The sequence below is a fragment of the Mobula birostris genome, chromosome 30 (assembly GCF_030028105.1).
Source record: "Mobula birostris isolate sMobBir1 chromosome 30, sMobBir1.hap1, whole genome shotgun sequence".
In the NCBI taxonomy this organism is placed as follows: Eukaryota; Metazoa; Chordata; class Chondrichthyes; order Myliobatiformes; family Myliobatidae; genus Mobula; species Mobula birostris.
In genome coordinates, this window is record NC_092399.1 from 38,051,626 (window position 1) to 38,069,964 (window position 18,339).

At 40.3% G+C, this 18,339-nt stretch overlaps 1 protein-coding gene across 1 annotated transcript in view; it reads left to right on the top strand.

Moving 5' to 3' along the window:
• Window positions 1-18,339, top strand: part of LOC140190525 (adhesion G protein-coupled receptor B2-like) — a 1,142,782-nt gene that overhangs the window by 93,152 nt on the left and 1,031,291 nt on the right. The window lies entirely within an intron of this gene.

An 18,339-nucleotide genomic window follows, 5' to 3' on the forward strand; every position in this document is an offset into this window, starting at 1 on the left:
ATCCAAGTCAAGCACAAGTCATGACTTCAAACCCAACGCGGAAGAAAGTGATGGTGCTCAACCTTGGCACATGGAACGTGAGAACTCTGCGAGATAACATCAAGGCAGACAGACCAGAGAGAAGAACTGCACTGGTTGCAAAAGAGCTAGCTCGCTACAACGTGGACATAGCAGCTCTCAGCGAAATGCGCCAGCAGACAAGGGCCAGCTGACAGAACGTAGTGGTGGATACACGTTCTTCTGGAGCGGTCGCAAGCGCTGAACGACGAGAAGCAGGCGTGGGATTTGCCATCAATTCTAACCTCGCCCGTAAACTCACCAAGCACCCAGAGAGCACCAACGACCGCCTGATGACACTTCAGCTCCCACTTGCAAACAAGCAGAGTGCTACGCTGATTAGTGCCTACGCTCTCACCATGACCAACCCAGATGACATTAAAGACAAGTTCTATGAAGAACTCGACGCCCTCATCTCAGCAATCCCACAGTCAGAGAAGCTCATCGTTCTCGGGGACTTCAATGCCAGAGTAGGGACAGACTACCAAACCTGGGAAGGGATCATTGGAAGACACGGAACTGGCAAGTGTAACAGCAACGGCCTTCTGCTCCTCAAGACATGTGCCACACACGACCTTGTCATCACCAACACTCTGTTCCGCCTACCCACCCGTAAGAAGACGTCATGGATGCACCCACGCTCGAAGCACTGGCATCTGATTGACTACATCATCACCAGGAAGAGGGACAGGATGGATGTCAGGGTGATGAGAGCCATGTGTGGTGCCGACTGCTGGACCGACCACCGCCTCATTGTGTCCAAGTTCAGGCTTCGCATTCTGCCCATGAGAAGACCCCAAGGGCAGAAGACTGCAAAGAGGCTGAATGTCTCCAAGCTGAAAAGCAGCAGGGTTGCAGAAGAATTCGTCGATGACCTTGAAGGCAGACTGCCAGACACACCACAGGAAGACGGGACCAGCGTTGAGGAACAGTGGACGGCCTTCAGAGACGCTGTCTACACTACCGCCCTCGAACATCTCAGACCAGCAACCCGCAGAAACCAAGACTGGTTCGATGAGAATGATGAAGAAATCCAGGCACTACTAACTGAGAAACATCAACATTACAGAGAGCATCAGAACAACTCCACGTCGCTAGCCAAGAAAGATGCCTTTACCAACGCAAGAAGAAAGGTGCAGAAAAAACTTCGCGAGATGCAGGACAGCTGGTTCAGCAAGAAGGCCGATGAAATACAGGGCTATGCAGACAGCCACGACATAAAGCGCTTCTACGATGCACTTAAGGCTGTATACAGACCCCAGCCCTCCGGCTCCTCACCCCTCCTCAACGCAGATGAGACGCAGCTGCTGACAGAGAAGAAGCAGATTCTGGATCAGTGGGCTGAGCACTTTAACAACGTCCTTAACTGCCCTGCCGACATCAACGACGAGGCCATTGCCCGCCTGCCCCAGGTAGAGATCAACAAGAACCTCGACACCCTCCCCACAGTAGATAAAGTCAGAAAGGCAGTGAAGCAACTCTCCTGTGGCAAAGCGCCAGGACCCGATGCAATCCCTGCTGAGGTATACAAAGCAGGAGGCCCTGTCATGATGCAAAAGCTGACTGTACTCTTCCAGTCCATGTGGAAAAAGGGACAGGTCCCGCAACAGCTGAAAGATGCCAGCATAGTCCACATCTACAAGAGGAAAGGCAACCGCCAGTCTTGCGACAACCACCGAGGCATCTCCCTCTTGTCCATTGCAGGAAAGATTCTGGCCCGCGTCCTGCTCAACCGCCTTCTCCAACATCTTGAGCAAGGTCTGCTCCCAGAAAGCCAGTGCGGCTTCCGTGCTGAACGTGGGACCGTGGACATGATTTTTGCTGCGCGCCAACTCCAGGAAAAATGCCAAGAGCAACACAGCGACCTCTTCGTGACCTTTGTCGATCTAACCAAGGCTTTCGATTCGGTCAGCAGAGAAGGCTTGTGGAAGATCATGGAGAAGTTTGGCTGCCCCAGCAAGTTCATCACAATCGTCCGGCAGTTCCACAACGGTATGATGGTGAAAGTTCTGGATGACGGCGACGAGTCGGAGGCCTTCCCAGTGACAAATGGAGTCAAACAAGGCTGCGTTCTTGCCCTGACTCTGTTCAGTATGGTATTCTCTGCCATGCTGACAGATGCCTTCCATAACTACGAAGAAGGAATTCACGTCAGATACAGGACTGACGGCAGGTTGTTCAACCTTAGGCGCCTGCAGGCAGTTACAAAGGTGCGAGAGACTGTCATCAGAGACTTGTTGTTTGCTGATGACTGCGCACTCAACGCCAGCACAGAGCAGGAGGTGCAGCGTGAAATGGACTGCTTCTCACAAGCCTGCAACAACTTCGGTCTCACTATCAGCACCAAAAAGACTGAAGTTATGTACCAGCCTGCCCCAGGAAAGCCATACCAGGAGCCACACATCACGGTGAAGGGCCAGAACCTCCAGGCAGCCGACAACTTCACCTACCTGGGCAGCATACTCTCTCGCGCAGTGAACATAGACGCTGAGGTCAACAACAGGATTGCCAAAGCCAGCGCCGCCTTTGGGGGACTCCGTGAGAACGTCTGGGAGCGGAGAGGACTCAGCCTTACCACCAAGCTGAGGGTCTACCGTGCAGTGGTCCTTACCACCCTCCTTTACGCCAGCGAGACCTGGACTGTCTACAGCAGACACGCCAAACAGCTCAACCATTTTCACCTGAGCTGTCTCCGCAGACTCCTCCACATCAGGTGGCAGGACAAAGTCCCCAACACGGAAATCCTGGAACGAGCTGGGCTCTGCAGTGTCTACACCCTCCTGCTGAAAGCCCAAGCCAGGTGGGCTGGACATGTGGTCAGAATGCCAGACAGCTGATTGCCTAAGCAGCTGCTGTACGGAGAACTGTGTCAGGGCAAGCGCTCAGTCCAGGGGCAGAAGAAACGTTACAAAGACTGCCTGAAAGCGTCCCTCAAAGGCCTGGGTGTCAACATCAACACGTGGGAGACGCTTGCCCTCGACCGTCCAGCTTGGCGCAGCAAGATCACCACAGGAGCCCATGCAGCTGAAGTCAGGCGCATCATCGAGGCGCAACGAAAGCGTGCTGTGCGCAAGGCCCGAGCAGCATCCACTGCCACGACAGCACCCACACTTGTGTCCTACATGTGGGCGAGCCTTCAGGGCCCGGATTGGCCTCATCAGTCACCTCCGGACCCACAGCCACCAATCTCCCATTTGACTTTGAAGCCATGGTCATCTTCGACTACGAAGGACGAACAACAACAACAACAACATAGCTGTAACATTACCCCTCAGCTTTTGAACTCAATCCCATGGTTGATAAAAGCCAATGAACTGTATGCCTTTTTAACTACAGAGTCAACCTGCGCAGCAGCTTTGAGTGTCCTATGGACTCAGACCCCAAGATTTATTTCTACTATTAAAGTACATGACCATGCATTTTCCAACATTGTATTTCATTTGCCACTCTCTTGGCCATTCTCCTAATCTGTCTAAGTCTTTCTGCACCCTACCTGTTTCCTCAACACTACCTGCTCCTCCACCAATCTTTGTATCATCTGCAAACTTGGCTACAAAGCCATAATTTCATCATCTAAATCATTGATATGCAGCATAAAAAGAAGCGGCCCCAACACTGACCCCTGTGGACTACCACAAGTCACCGGCAGCCAACCAGAAAAGGATCCTTTTATTCTTACTCACTTCCTCCTAATAATCAGCCAATACTCTAACCATGCCAGTAACTTTCCTGTATTGCCATGGACTCTGATATTGGTAAGCATCCTTACGTGTGGCAACTTATCAATGTCCTTCTGAAAGTCCCAGATACACAACATCCACTGCATTCCCTTTATCCATCCCACATGCAATTTCCTCAAAGAATTCCAACATGTCCGTCAGGCAAAAAGTTCCCCATAAGGAAACCATGTTGACTTTGTCCTATCTTGTCCTGTGCCACCATGTACTCCATACCTCATCCCGAAAAATTGACTGCAACATCTTTCCAACCACTGAGGTCAGGCTAAAAGGTCTATAATTTCCTTTCTGCTGCCTTCCTGTTTTCTTAAAGATTGGAGTGACATTTGCAGTTTTCCAGTCTGCTGGCACCATGCCAGAGTCCAATGATTTTTGAAAGATTATTACTAATGCCTCCACTATCTCAACCAGTACCTCTTTCAGTTCATCTGGTCTGGGTGACTTATGTACCCTAGGTCTTTCAGCTTTTGAGCACCTTCTCCCTTGTAATAGTGACTGCAGTCACTTCTCTTCCCTCACACCCTTCAACATCTTGCACACTGCTAGTGTCTTCCGCAGGGAAGACTGATGCAAAATACTGATTTAATTCATCGGCCATCTCCTTGGCCCCCTGTTATTATTTCCTCAGCCTCATTTTTTAGCAGTCCTATATCCTCTCTTGTCTCCCTTTTATTTTTTACATACTTGAAAAAGCTTTTACTATCCACTTTGATGTTATTTGTAGAATCATCTTTTCCCTCCTGATGGTTCTTTTAGTTGCTCTCTGTAGGGTTTTAAAAGCTTCCCAATCCCCTGTTTCCCCATTAATTTTTGCTTTATTGTATGCTGTCCCATTTGCTTTTACATTAGCTTTGACTTCCTTTGTCAGCCACAGTTGTACTATTTTGCCATTTGAATGTTGCTTTGTTTTTGGAATACATACGTCCTGCAATCATTTCTTGATGATTGACTTAACTTTACACCAAGAGACATTCAGTGACTTGGAAATTTTCTTGAATCTATCTCCTGACTGTGCTTTTCTTTTCCAATATTTGTATTAATTTATATATATAAGAATACAGAGTACAGGAAAAAAAATATGTCAATACATTAAACTAGATCACATATAAAGACTCCTTACCCTATATTCATACAAGTCAATTAGTTCATAACATTGAAAAATAATAATTTTATTATATTAAAAAAATCTAACCCACTACCAAGACTGAAGCTGATTAATAGAAAAAAAAGAAAAAAGATTGTTAGTCATCATCTGTGCTTTAACAGCAAATCAAAGGTTTTGAAAATAATTCAGAAAGGGTTCCCACAATGTTTGAAAGTCTTGATTAGATTCAAAAATTGAACATCCGATATTATCTAAATTTAAACATGACATCACATCACATAACCACTGGGCGTGAATAGGAGGGTCCACATCTTTCCATTTAAGCAAAAGCGTCCTTCTGGCCATAAGAGACTTAAAAGCCAAAATGCACAAATCAGATGGCTGCAAAATAATATCCTTTTCTCCAACAATACCAAACAAAGCAGTCAAAGGATTAGGCTTGAAATTTGCTTTAAAAAGTATCGAAAAGGTTTGAAATACTTCTTTCCAATATTTTCCAAGACTCGGGCATGTCCAAGACATATGAATGAGTGAAGCTTCTCCATTACTACATTTATCACAATACGGAGATATAGCTAAATAAAAACGAGACAACTTATCCTTCATCATATGGGCCTTATGGACCGCTTTAAATTGAAGGAGAGAGTGACGGGCACATAACGATGAAGTGATGACCAATTTAAAAATTTGAATCCAAGTTTCCTCAGAAATTGAAGTCTGTAAATCTTGTTCCCAAAGATTTTTAATTTTAACACTTCTCATTCCCAACAGCATATTATAAATATTAGATATAGATCCATTATAAAAAGGTTTCAGATTAAAGATTACATCTAGTAGATTCTTATCAGGACTTTTAGGAAATGTACTTATTTGAGACGGTAAAAAATCTGTTATTTGTAGATATCGAAAAAAATGCATTTTGGGTAAACTATATGTAGTTGACAATTTTTCAAATGAAAAAAGACTTCCCTCTACAAACAAGTCCTGAAAGCATTTAATACTTAATCTATCACATTCTTTAAAAGCCACATCAATCATAGAGGGTTTAAAAAATAGTTAGAAAAAATGGGACTTGAAAGAGAAAATCTCAATAAGCCAAAATATTTTCGGAATTGTATCCAAATCCTCATAGTGTGTTTAACTACCAGATTATCAGTTAACTTACTCAAAGACAAAGGAAGTGAGGATCCAAGAAGAGAAATAATAGAGAATTTATTACCAGAATTAGCTTCTAAAAAAAATCCACATCGGGCAATCCTCGTGATTTATATAATATAACCAAAATGTAAGATTTCTTATATTAACTGCCCAATAATAAAATCTAAAGTTTGGTAAGGGTAATCCTCCACTCTTTTTATCTTTCTGAAGATGAATTTCATTTAATCTAGAACGCTTATTCTTCCATATATAAGAAGATATAATAGAGTCAAGAGAATTAAAAAAGTATTTAGGAATGAAAACCGCCAATGCCTGAAAAAGATATATAAATTTAGGTAATATATTCATTTTGATAGAGTTAATTCGACCAATTAATGATAACGAAAGAGGTGACCAATTTGATAGTATTCTTTTTACATGATTCAATAGTAAGAAAATTTTCTTTAAATAGGCACTTATAATTTTTAGTGATTGTTACACCGAAATAGGTAAATTGGTTTCTTACAATTTTAAAAGAAAAGTTAGAATTTGTTGGTAACAAATTGTTCAAAGGGGAAAGTTCACTTTTATGTAGGTTTAATTTATAACCTGAAAACTGGCTAAAACAGGAGAGTAAAGAAAGCACATGGGGTAATGAAGTCTCAACATTAGAAATAAATAAAAGCAAATCATCAGCGTACAGCGAGACTTTATGAATAGTGTCTCTCTTTAAAATACCGGTGATATCATTAGATTCTTGAAAAGCCAATGGCTAAAGGTTCTAAGGCCAGATCAAAAAGCAAAGGGCTCAACGGACAACCTTGTCTAGTGCCACGTTGAAGCTTAAATGGTTTGGAGTATTGAAAATTAGTGATAACCCTAGCAGAAGGGGCTAGATAAAGTCATTTAATCCATTGAATGAAAACAGGTCCAAAATTAAATTTTTCTAAAGTTTTAAATAAATAATTCCATTCAACTCTGTCGAAAGCTTTCTCAGCATTTAGGGATAGCACACATTCTGAAACCATGTTAGAAGGAGATAAATAACATTTAATAACCGGGGAATATTAAAGTGAGAATATCAATTTTTGATAAATCCAGTTTGGTTATCAGAAATGACAGATGGTAAAATATTTTCAATCCTATGGGCCAAAACTTTAGATAAGACCTTAGCATCAACATTAAGTAAAGAAATTGGTCTATAAGAAGAGCATTCAGTTGGATCCTTTTTTTTAAGAATGAGTGAAATGGAAGCCTCATAAAAAGATTGAGGAAGTCTGCCCAACTTAAATGAATCCAAAAAAACGGAACATAAATGAGGTATAAGCAGTGAGGAAAAGGTCCTGTAAAATTCTCCAGAAAATTCATCTGGACCTGGAGCTTTCCTCAAACGTAATGAGCACACAGCCTCAACAATTTCCTCAAAAGAGATAGGTTGTTCCAACAATTTTCTGTTGTCGGCAGAAATTGCAGGAATATTTAGTTGATCTAAAAAAAAATAGTTCATTACAGTATCATCCTTAGAAGATTCAGAACTATAAAGTTTAGAGTAAAATTCTCTGAAAGTATCATTTATTTCTAAATAATCAGTTGTCCGATCACCATTAGCTTTGCATATTTCTTTAATCTGTTGTTTAGCTCTAAAGGTTTTAATTTGATCAGCCAATAGTTTACCTGTTTTATCTCCATGAATATAAAATTGACTTTTATCTTTTAGGAGTTGGGTTTCAATTGGATAAGTGAAAAGAAGATCATATTTACTTTTAATTTCAACACATCTTTTATATAAAGCAGGTTCTGGAGCCAAAGTTCTTGGTCTAACTGTTTCAGATGATTAGCTAAATCACTTCTCTCTTTATTAGCTTTCCTCTTAATACTTGCAGTACAAGAAATAATTTGTCCTCTAATATAGGCCTTAAAGGCATTCCATCTGATAAGACTAGAAGTCTCCTTTAATGTATTCTCTTAAAAAAAAGGTAATTTGTCTCTCCATAAACTTTAAAAAATCTTTATCAGATAACAAAGTTAGATTAAATTGCCAAAATCTATTTGTTTGAAGAAGACCATGAAGATTTAGAGATAGAAACCCAGGAGCGTGATCTGAAACAGCAATCTCTTTACATTCACAGGATCGAACTAATGGAATCATTTGACTATCAATAAAAAAAATCAATTCTAGAATATGTATGATGAACATGAGAAAAAAATGAATATTCCTGATCTACTGGATTTAAAAAATGCCAGGCATCAACAATGCCACATTTCATTAAAAAAGATTTATTAAACAGAGCTGATTTATTTGGTATCATTGGATTAAAAGCTGAGCGATCGAAACCTGGATCTAAGCAACAATTAAAGTCTCCACCCATCACCAATGAGTACAGACTTAGGTCTGGCAAAAATGAAAAAAAAAACGCTCAAAGAAACCTGGATTATCTATGTTCAGAGCATATACATTGGCAAATACCATTGATCTGTTATTTAGTTTCCCAGATACTATAACAGAACGCTCATTAGTATCAGAAATTCCTGACGAAGGGTCTCGGCCCGAAACGTCGACTGTACCTCTTCCTAGAGATGCTGCCTGGCCTGCTGCATTTACCAGCAACTTTGATGTGTGTTGCTTGAATTTCCAGCATCTGCAGAATTCTTCGTGTTTACATTTTTAAATCCATTGCATTTCAATACTATAAAACAATAAAACACAAAATCTTCCATCGGGTGTGAATATTTTTTATAGGCATTGTATGCATTTTGATAATAAATTTTCTTCAAACTCATATGTTTAAGAGAAATTTGGATAGGTACATGGGTGGGAGGGTTTTGGAGGCTATTATATTCTGGATGCATTTTAACGACACTAGGCTCAGTATGAACTAGATGGGCTGAATGGCATGATTATGTGCTGTTGTGTTTTATAACTCTAGGTAGTGTCTAAAGGGATGGAAGTTTAGTTTTCAGGTCTTCTCATTATTCATATTCAGGTCTTCTCTTTATTCATAGATTCAAAATATTTTAACACCATCCATCCCACATTCTATTGGAGTAAATTGAATTGTCTGAAGATCAGCTTCTGTGAAGGAAGAAATCTCAGGTAGAAACAATTAGTTGCCCATCACCGTTCACTACTTAGAATATTAGAAAGTAAGAAATTGGAGCTGGTCAATAAAGCCTTTCTTCCCCTTAAATATGCAGTACCGTTCATTCCAAGTCAGTAATTGACCTGTCTGTCCTCAGCCTCCTCTACTCCCAGGGTGAGACGAAACATAACCTCCTCACCTGGCTGGCAGGTCTTGCCCTGCACCTCCCCTCACATTTTTATACTAATGATCCTCTGCACTTAGTCCCAATGCAAAACACAGCAAGATAACAGGGCTAGAGAAAAAGGGAAGGGTATTCTGGTGTTACTTGTTACAAAGCAAACTGAGAATCTGTTATTTTCTCATTTCCTATAACCTTCCTGGTTATGATGTTGGTGCGGCTAGTGGTATTTAGATTAATATCCCGGAATGAATGGTAGTACATATTTACGGGGCTGCGTGGCCCACATATTCATCCACCTGCCTCTACAGATGCTGCTTAACTTTTAGAGTTCCTTTAGGTGGATTTTTTTTTACACCACATTCACTGGTTTCATTTCCTCCCCAGATACTGAATGTTAGATCTATGGATATCCTATACATAGAACACATTTTAGGAGGTTGATGGTATGGATGGGAAAAGATTTGCTGGGTGCTGTGTGGCTGCAGGTATTTTCCGTTGGATGGGAACAGGGCATTTCTTGATGTCTTCTCTCCCTACCCCACCCTCCATCCATAATACTGGAACAATTGGAGTCTGGATTGAGAAGAATTGAGAGAGCCGAGCAGCTCACCTGCTCACACATAGTTGATGGCTGCTGTTCCCACATCTGGTCACTCTCCTGTCATAGTTATTTCTGTGATCCTCTACCACTCCCTGTCTTTGTTCATTTCTGACTCTTGGGCGATTTAAGTTATTAACATTTCTTCAGAAGCCTTTCACATCCTGGGAAATGTTTGAATTATTAAATAAGTATCTTGAGACTTCATCCTTTATTGTGATTCTAACAACTTTCCTATCACCAGTGTCAGGCAATTAGGTCAGCAGTACCTTTTTCCTGTCCCTCTCCATTCTTAATTATTGAGGTCTCTGTAGCTACCCTCTAATTTACAGGAATCATTCCAGATTCCTTGGAATTTTGACAAATGATAACCAGAACATCCAATGACCCCACAACCTCTTTTAAAACCCTATGGATACAGAATGACCGAAGAAGTTTGATTTCATGCTCATCATGTCATACAACACAGAAATGAAGCCTTTAGCCTACTTTGTTGATGTTGTCCATCAAGTATTTCCTTCTTCTAATCCTGTTTACTAGCGTTTGACTGGTGATTCACATGTTCATCTTGATAATTAAGCGTTGAGAGAACTCCTGGTTCTTCCACTCATTCAAGCAGTGCAATCTTGATCCCACCATCCGGGTGAAAAATAATATTCTTCACATGTGCTCTGAACCTAACACTTCTAACATTGCACCTGTGCCCTCTAATTTTGCATCCTCTACAATGGGCGGATATTTCCTGCTATGTACTATATCTATACCACTCCAATTTGGAATAGGTCAGCTTTCTTGCTTCCAAGGAAAACCAACCTAGCCGATCCCTCCTCCCACATATCTGAAACACTCCATCCCAGACAACATCTGGATGAATCTCCTTTTCACCTTCTTGAGTGCAGTTAGATCCTGATCTGATCCAATAGTTCAATTTCTATTTAATATCTGAGAATGTATACAATATACAACTTGAAAACAGGAACATACTGAAACATGGCTGATTGGCAAGCTCCAAGAATGGGAACATACAGAACCACAGTTTATGAGTGCCACTGTAGATCAAAGATCCTGATAGGACCCTAGCCACCCCAAAAAGGAAAATAGAGATATTAGAATATGAAGAACTTAACTGTTTTGCTGATGAGCTGAGAGAAGATGCCCTCTGGCACCAATGCTTTTGCTACATTGGCGATGAGATTTCTTAGCTCTGTCTATTGCATGAAAGTTTTGCTGTTGGCATGCTTATAGTTCTCTTTTGTGACTTAAGCACATTGTTATACAATATAATAAACTTGTAATCAATGTCATCATTTTCTGATCATAGTGAAACCCTATACACTTGCACCAGTTTCAGCTTCATCTTTATCTTCAGCTTTATGTTAACCATCCAGATAAACTATTTGACAGGATATTTGATTCTAAACTAATCTTCTGTTCCTTCACAAATCACCTATGTCAACCTCACAAGTATCTGCAGCATGGCTTTAAACATATTTGCTATTAACATCCCAATCTATGCCTTTTTCATTTCCAGAAACGAATATTTTGATTAGGTCTCTTTATGCCTCAGTGCATCCTAAATTTTGCAGTGCTGTGTCTTGTCCAATGATTACTTTATATATATGTTTACTCGTAATTGCTGCTGGTCCCATAAAATCTTCACTTTAAAATGCTTATCTTTTAGCATTTATTGCCTTTCCCTAATTGCCCTTGAAATTATGGTGGCTAGTTGCTTTTTTGCATTGCTGCAGTACTAATGATGGAGGTACTTGTTCAATGTTGCTCATATAGAGTTTCCAAAGATGATAACAGAATGCCAAAATGCTTCCAGGTTTGATGGTGTGCAATTTGAAGGGGCATTCCTCCTCGTTCCATGTCTTTGTTGATAGTACGTATGGAGCATTAACCTGCGCAAATAACTGCATTTTGTAGATGACATGAAAAAATGCGGGGTAGTACCAATCTCTATACATACAATAATTTTTCTTGATCTCACTTGAAGTTCAAGAGGTATGTTACTTTCTGCAAGATACCCGGCCTCTGACCTGAGCTCCTGGTTAAAGTTTTTATGTGATTGCTTCAGTTCAGTTTCTGACTAATGATGCCCCCAGGATGTTGATGGTGGAGAACTTGCCAACAGTATCAAGAAGTGATATTCTTTCTCTCATTGGAATGGTCATTGACTGACACTTTTGCACCATGAATTTTAACTTAATGTTTATCATCTTTATGTGCAGCTACCCCTTCCTTTCAGTTTAGTTCTCTGTTATTCTTTGAGAGAGTTGACAGCTATCTAGGTCTCTTTGTATTGTATTCCTAAGCCATAAGATATAGGAGCAGAAGTAGGTCATTCGGTCCGTCGAGTCTGCTCTGCCATTCAGTCATGGACAGATCCAATTCTTCCAGTCATCCATCCCCTGCCTTTGCCCTATACCCTTTGATGCCCTGGCTAATCAAGAACCTACCTCTGCCTTAAATACCCCAATGACTTGGCCTCCACAGCTGCTCATGGCAACAAATTCCATAGATTTACGATACCTCTGACTAAATTAATTTCTCTGCATCTCTGTTCTAAGTGGATGTCCTTAAATCCTGAAGTCGTGTCCTCTTGTCCTAGACCTCCTGACCATGAGAAATAACTTTGCCATATCTAATCTGTTCAGGCCTTTTAACATTCAGAATGTTTCTGTGAGATCCCTCCTCATTCTCCCGAACTCCAGGGAATACAGCCCAAAGGCTGCCAGACGTTCCTCATAAGGTAACCCTTTCAATCCTGGAATCATTCTCACAAATCTTCTCTGAACCCTCTCCAATGTCAGTACATCCTTTCTAAAATAAGGAGCCTAAAACTGCACAAAATACTCCAAGTGTAGTCTCACGAGTGCCTTATAGAGCCTTAACATCACATCCCTGCTCTTATATTCTATACCTCTAGAAATGAATGCCAACATTGCATCTGCCTTCTTCACCACCGACTTAGGGTATCCTGCACAAAGACTCCTAAGTCCTTTTGCATCTCTGCATTTTGAATTCTCTCCCCATCTAAATAATAGTCTGCCCACAAAGTGCATGACAATACACTTCCCAACATTGTATTTAATTTGCCACTTTTTTGCCCATGCCCCTAAATTATCTTTCTGCAGGCTCTCTGCTTCCTCAACACTACCCACTCATCTACCTATCTTTGTATCATCAGCAAAGTTAGCCGCAAATCATTGACATACATCTTAAAAAGCAGCGGACCCATTGCTGACCCCTGTGGAACTCTGGTAACTGGCAGCCAGCCAGAATAGGAACCCTTTGTTCCCATTCTCTGTTTTCTGCCGACCAGCCAATGCTCTACCCATGCTAGTAACTTCCCTGTAATTCCATGGGCTGTTATATTGCTAAGCAGCCTTATGTGTGGCACCTTGTCAAAGACCTTCTGAAATCCATGTACCCCACATTTACTACATCTCCTTTGTCTACCCTGCTTGTAATTTCCTCAAAAAATTGTAGTAGGTTAGTCAGGCAGGATTTTCCTTTCAGGAAACCATGCTGGCTTTGGCCTATCTTGTCATGTGCCTCCAGGTACTCTGTAATCTCATCCCTACCAATTGATTCCAACAACTTCCCAACCACTGATGTCAGGCTAATAGATCTATAGTTTCCTTTCTGCTGCCTCCCACCCTTCTTAAATAGTGGGGTAACATTTACAATTTTCCAGTCATCCGGTACAATGACTATTGATTCTTGAAAGATTATTGTTAATGCCTCCTCAGTCTCCCCAGCTACTTCCTTCAGAATCTGAGGGTGCATTCTTATTAGGTCCAGGAGTTTTATCTACCTTCCTGACCACCTTGTCGGTCGTAATTTTCACTGCACATACTTCACTTCCCTGACACTCTTGAATGTCAATGCTGCAGATGTCTTCCACTGAGAAGGCTGATGTAGCATACACATTCAGTTCCTCTGCCATCTCTGCATCTCTCATTATTATTTTCAATTGGTCCTAAATCTACTCTCAACTCTCTTTTAGCCTTTATATACTTTTAAAAAAAGCTTTTAGTGTCTTCTTTGATATTTCCTACCCAGATCTCACTTCTTCATTTTACTTTCTTCCAATACGAACTTAGGTTTTTGACCAAATGTTTGGTCAATCCCACTAAGATCATCTTTGACATGCTCTCTGTATAATACCTATTTCTGTTACAGGATACAATTACTATTAATCTTAGTCTTGCACACCATGCTTGAAAAGCAAAATAACTGTAAGTGCCGAGGATTTGAAATCGAAATAGCTAATGCTGGAAATATTCAGTGGCTGAGTATATCTTGCATTCTGTTTATGTCTTACGTTTGTTGAAGACTAACACATATAGATTCCCATTCATGCTCCCTTTGTTAGCTTACAGTGCATTCTAAATTTTCTAATGTATTAATGTATTGCGTGGATGTTTTAAAATTTGCTTAATTTTATTTTGCAGGTAGTTTGTAAGGAGTGACTATGCAATGTGAATCTATAAATGTCTAGTGAAATTTCATATTAAAACTTTTTTGGTAGCTTCTTACAATATTTCTTAGCTAATTTCTTGCTTCAGTTGATAAAATTAGTGATCAAAATATACTAGATATCTAGATTAGAAATTGTTTTTAATATGTTAAGTGGTTTTTAGATGTCTCTCCTGAGTAAAGGAAAACTGTAGTATTTGACACAAAGTGTTAAGGCACATAGAGATACTCTACTGTTGCCGTGTCTCCTGCACTGGTGGGCTGCTTTTGGTTGATGCAATTAGTAACTCCTAACCAATTGACTGATGTATTGTTAAATGCTGCTCTCAATCCTCTTTACACATATCTCTCTGAAGCTAAGCATATCAATCTGAAATAGCATGTTCAGCAACTGAACTGCTATTCTATTTTAAAGAAAATCAGACGTGGGAAATCTGAAATAAAAGCAAACAAAAAAAATCATGAGTCACTGAGCTGGTCAGGTAGTTTTCATAAAGGTGTTTTCAACTCAGACTCTAACTTTCTTCCTTTTCTACTGATGCTTCAAGACCTGCTAAGACTTTCCATGATTTTCAGTTTTTATTTCAGCTGTTCTACTTCAACCCATTTGTAAAATTATTACTTTTTTGATGAGGTTATTGCAGATAATGACACTTGATAAGTATTATGTATATTTGAGAGGCATTTGCATACTTTAAGGAATTCAGAGTAAATGGATTAATACATCGGTGTATATCTGAATTGAAATTGGAATTGGCTTGAATAAGAATCAATTCTGTGAATTTAGGCATTCACAAGTGGTCATCGTTTAGTTAGCCTGTTTGGAAGAGAGGCTTACTAAACCTCCTTGCAATTCCTTTTCACCACCCCGCCCCGACCCCTGGAGTTGGATTTGATGAGGCATAAGAGAGCTCTTTTCAGTTACAGGTGTTATTTAAACCATTCAAAGTAGTTAAGGATCTAATAAAACATCTCTTCTGATCTACATGATTCAGCTATTCAGGTGTAAAGAATCCCGATTTTGGATTGGAAGTAGAAGATTCTTCTGTCCACTGTTAGTCAGTTAAGGTTATATGCCACAGTTTTCAGATTCAGATTAAAATCCAGATTAATTTATTGTTATACAGTATATGTACCAGGGAAAGAGGTACTTGCTATTACGGAATCATCAGCATGCAAGTAGGACCTGTTATCTGGAGTTAGAAAGTTTAACATTGCAGATAAGAAAAGTCTCTAAATCCAGAATATTTCTTGAAAACAAATCATGCTTGATGGATGGCTTTTGTAATTGAAATTAAAACATAATCAGGACAGTTACTTAAGTAATATCGAAACAGGTGCCACTGACCTCATTGATTATTTACAATTGATTAGTTTTGATTGGATGTGTGGAAAAACTTTAGTTTATTGTATGCACTTGGATGTCTACTTAAGTACCTGCACACTTATTTGCAAATACAAATATAGTTTTTGATAAATGCCTTTGAACTCCATGGAACTTCCATGAATCACTAGATTCTGAATGGCTGAAAGTACAGGAGCATAATTAGGCCATTCAGCCCATTGAGTCTGCGCCACCATTATATCATGGCTGTTTTATTATCCTTCACAATCCCATTCTCCTACCTTCTCCCTATAACCTTTTACACCCTGAATAATTGACCCATCAGCCTCCTCTTTAAGAAATATAGTCAATAATTTGGCTTCCATAGCTATCTGTGGCAATGAATTCCATAGATTCACCACACTCTAGCTAAATAAATTCTTCCTCTTTCTGTTCTAGGTGGATACCCCTCCATTCTGAGGTTGTGTCCTCTGGTCCTAAACTCTTTAGGAAACATTCTGCCGACATCTATTCCATCTGTGCCTTTCAATATTTGATAGGTTTCAAAGAGATCACCCCTCGTTCTTCCAAACTCCAGCGAGTATGGTCCCAGAGCCATCATATGTTCCTTATATTTTACATTCCTACAATCATTCTTATGAGTGTCCTCTGGAACCTCTCCAGTGCCAGCAGATCTTTTCTTAGATAAAGGGCCCAAAATTGCTCACGATACTCCAAGTGCGGTCTGACTATTGCTCTATGTTACATCCTTACTTTTACATTCTAGTCCTCTCAAAATGAATGCTAACATTGTATTTGCCTTCCTTACCACCGGCTCAACCTGAGTTAACCTTTAGGAAGTCCTACACAAGGACTACCAAGTCTCTTTGCATCTCTAATTTTTGAACTTTCTCCACATTTAAAAAATAGTCTACGCCTTTATTCCTTCTACCAAAATGCATGAAAATGACCATACTTTTTCCTACCTATATTCCTTCTGCAATTTCTTTGCTCATTCACACCATCTGTGTAAGTCCTCCTTCTTCCTCCACACTAATTGCCCCTCCACCTATCTTTGTGTTGTCTGCAAACTTTGCAACAAAGCCATCAATTCTGTCATCCAAATTGTAGAAATGTCATGTGAAATTGAGCAGTCCCATTACCAATCTCTGCAAAACAGTACTTGTCATCAGCAGCAAACCAGAATTGGCCCCCTATATTCCCAGACTTTTCCTCCCATCATGTTGGCATCTTTCCTGTAATACCTATGGGTGCTTATTTTGATAAGCATCATCATGTGTAGCACCTGGTCAAGGGCCTTTTGAAAATCCAAGTAAACAATGTTCTCTAATGTTACTAATGGAGACTAACGATTAATAAAGTCAAAGTCTACATTCTTTCTATGAAGGGAAATCTTGCCTGACAAATCTGTTAGAGTTCTTCAAGGAAATAACAATGGTGGACAAAGGAGAGGTAGTGGATGTCATTTATTTGGATTTTTAGAAGGTGTTTGATAAATGCCACACATGAGGCTGCTTAACAAGATAAAATCCTATGATGTTTCAGGAAAGATACAGGCATGGATAGCGGAATGGCTGACAGGCAGGAGGCCGTGAGTGCGAATGAAAGGGGCCTTTTCTGGTTGGCTGCTGGTGTCTTGTGTTGCTTCTCAGGGTCGGTATTGGGACTGCTGTTTTTCATATTGTTTGTCAATGATTTGAAAGTGATGGCTTTGTGGCAAAGTTTGTGGATGATACGCAGATAGGTGGAGGGGTAGGTAGTGCTGTGGAGGCAATGCGATTGCAGCAGGACTTAGACAAATTGGAAGAAAAAAGTGGAAGATGGATTACAGTATTGGGAAATGTATGATAATGTATTTTGGTAAAAGGAACAACATTGTGGATTGTTATCTAAATAGAGAGAAGGTACAGAGGTACAGAGGGACTTGGGAGTCCTCATGCAAGACTCCCAGAAGGTTAATTTACAGGTTGAGCCTGTGGTAAAGAAGGCAAATGCAATGTTGGCATTTAATTCAAGGGGAATAGAATATAAAAGCATGGAGGTACTGCTGAGCCATTATAAGAAACTAGTCAGGCTGCACTTGAAGAATTGTCAACAATTTTTGGCCCCATATATCAGAAAGGATGTGTTGTCATTGGGAGAGTCTAGAAGAGGTTCACGAGGATGATTCTGGGAATGAAGGGGTTAACATATGAGGAGTATTTGGTAGCTTTGGACCTGTGCTCACTGGAATTTAAAAGAATGCGTGGGGAACTATTTATCATGTGCCTCCAAGTACCCTAAAACCTCATTGTTAATAATGAACTCAACACCTTTCAACCGTTAAAGTCAGGCTAACTGGCCTGTAATTTTCTTTCTTCTACCTCCCTCACTTCTTAGAGAGGAGTGACTTTTGCAACTTCTCAGTTCACCAGAATCATTCTAGAATCTACTGATTCTTGAAAGACCATTACTAATCCTTCCACAATCTTTACAGCCTCCTCTTTCAGACTTCTCAATTTCCCACGGACCTTCTCCTTATTAATAGCAACTACACTCACTTCTGCTCCCCGATAGTCTCAAATTTGTGGCATACTGCTAGTATCTATCAGTGAAGACATGAAAAATA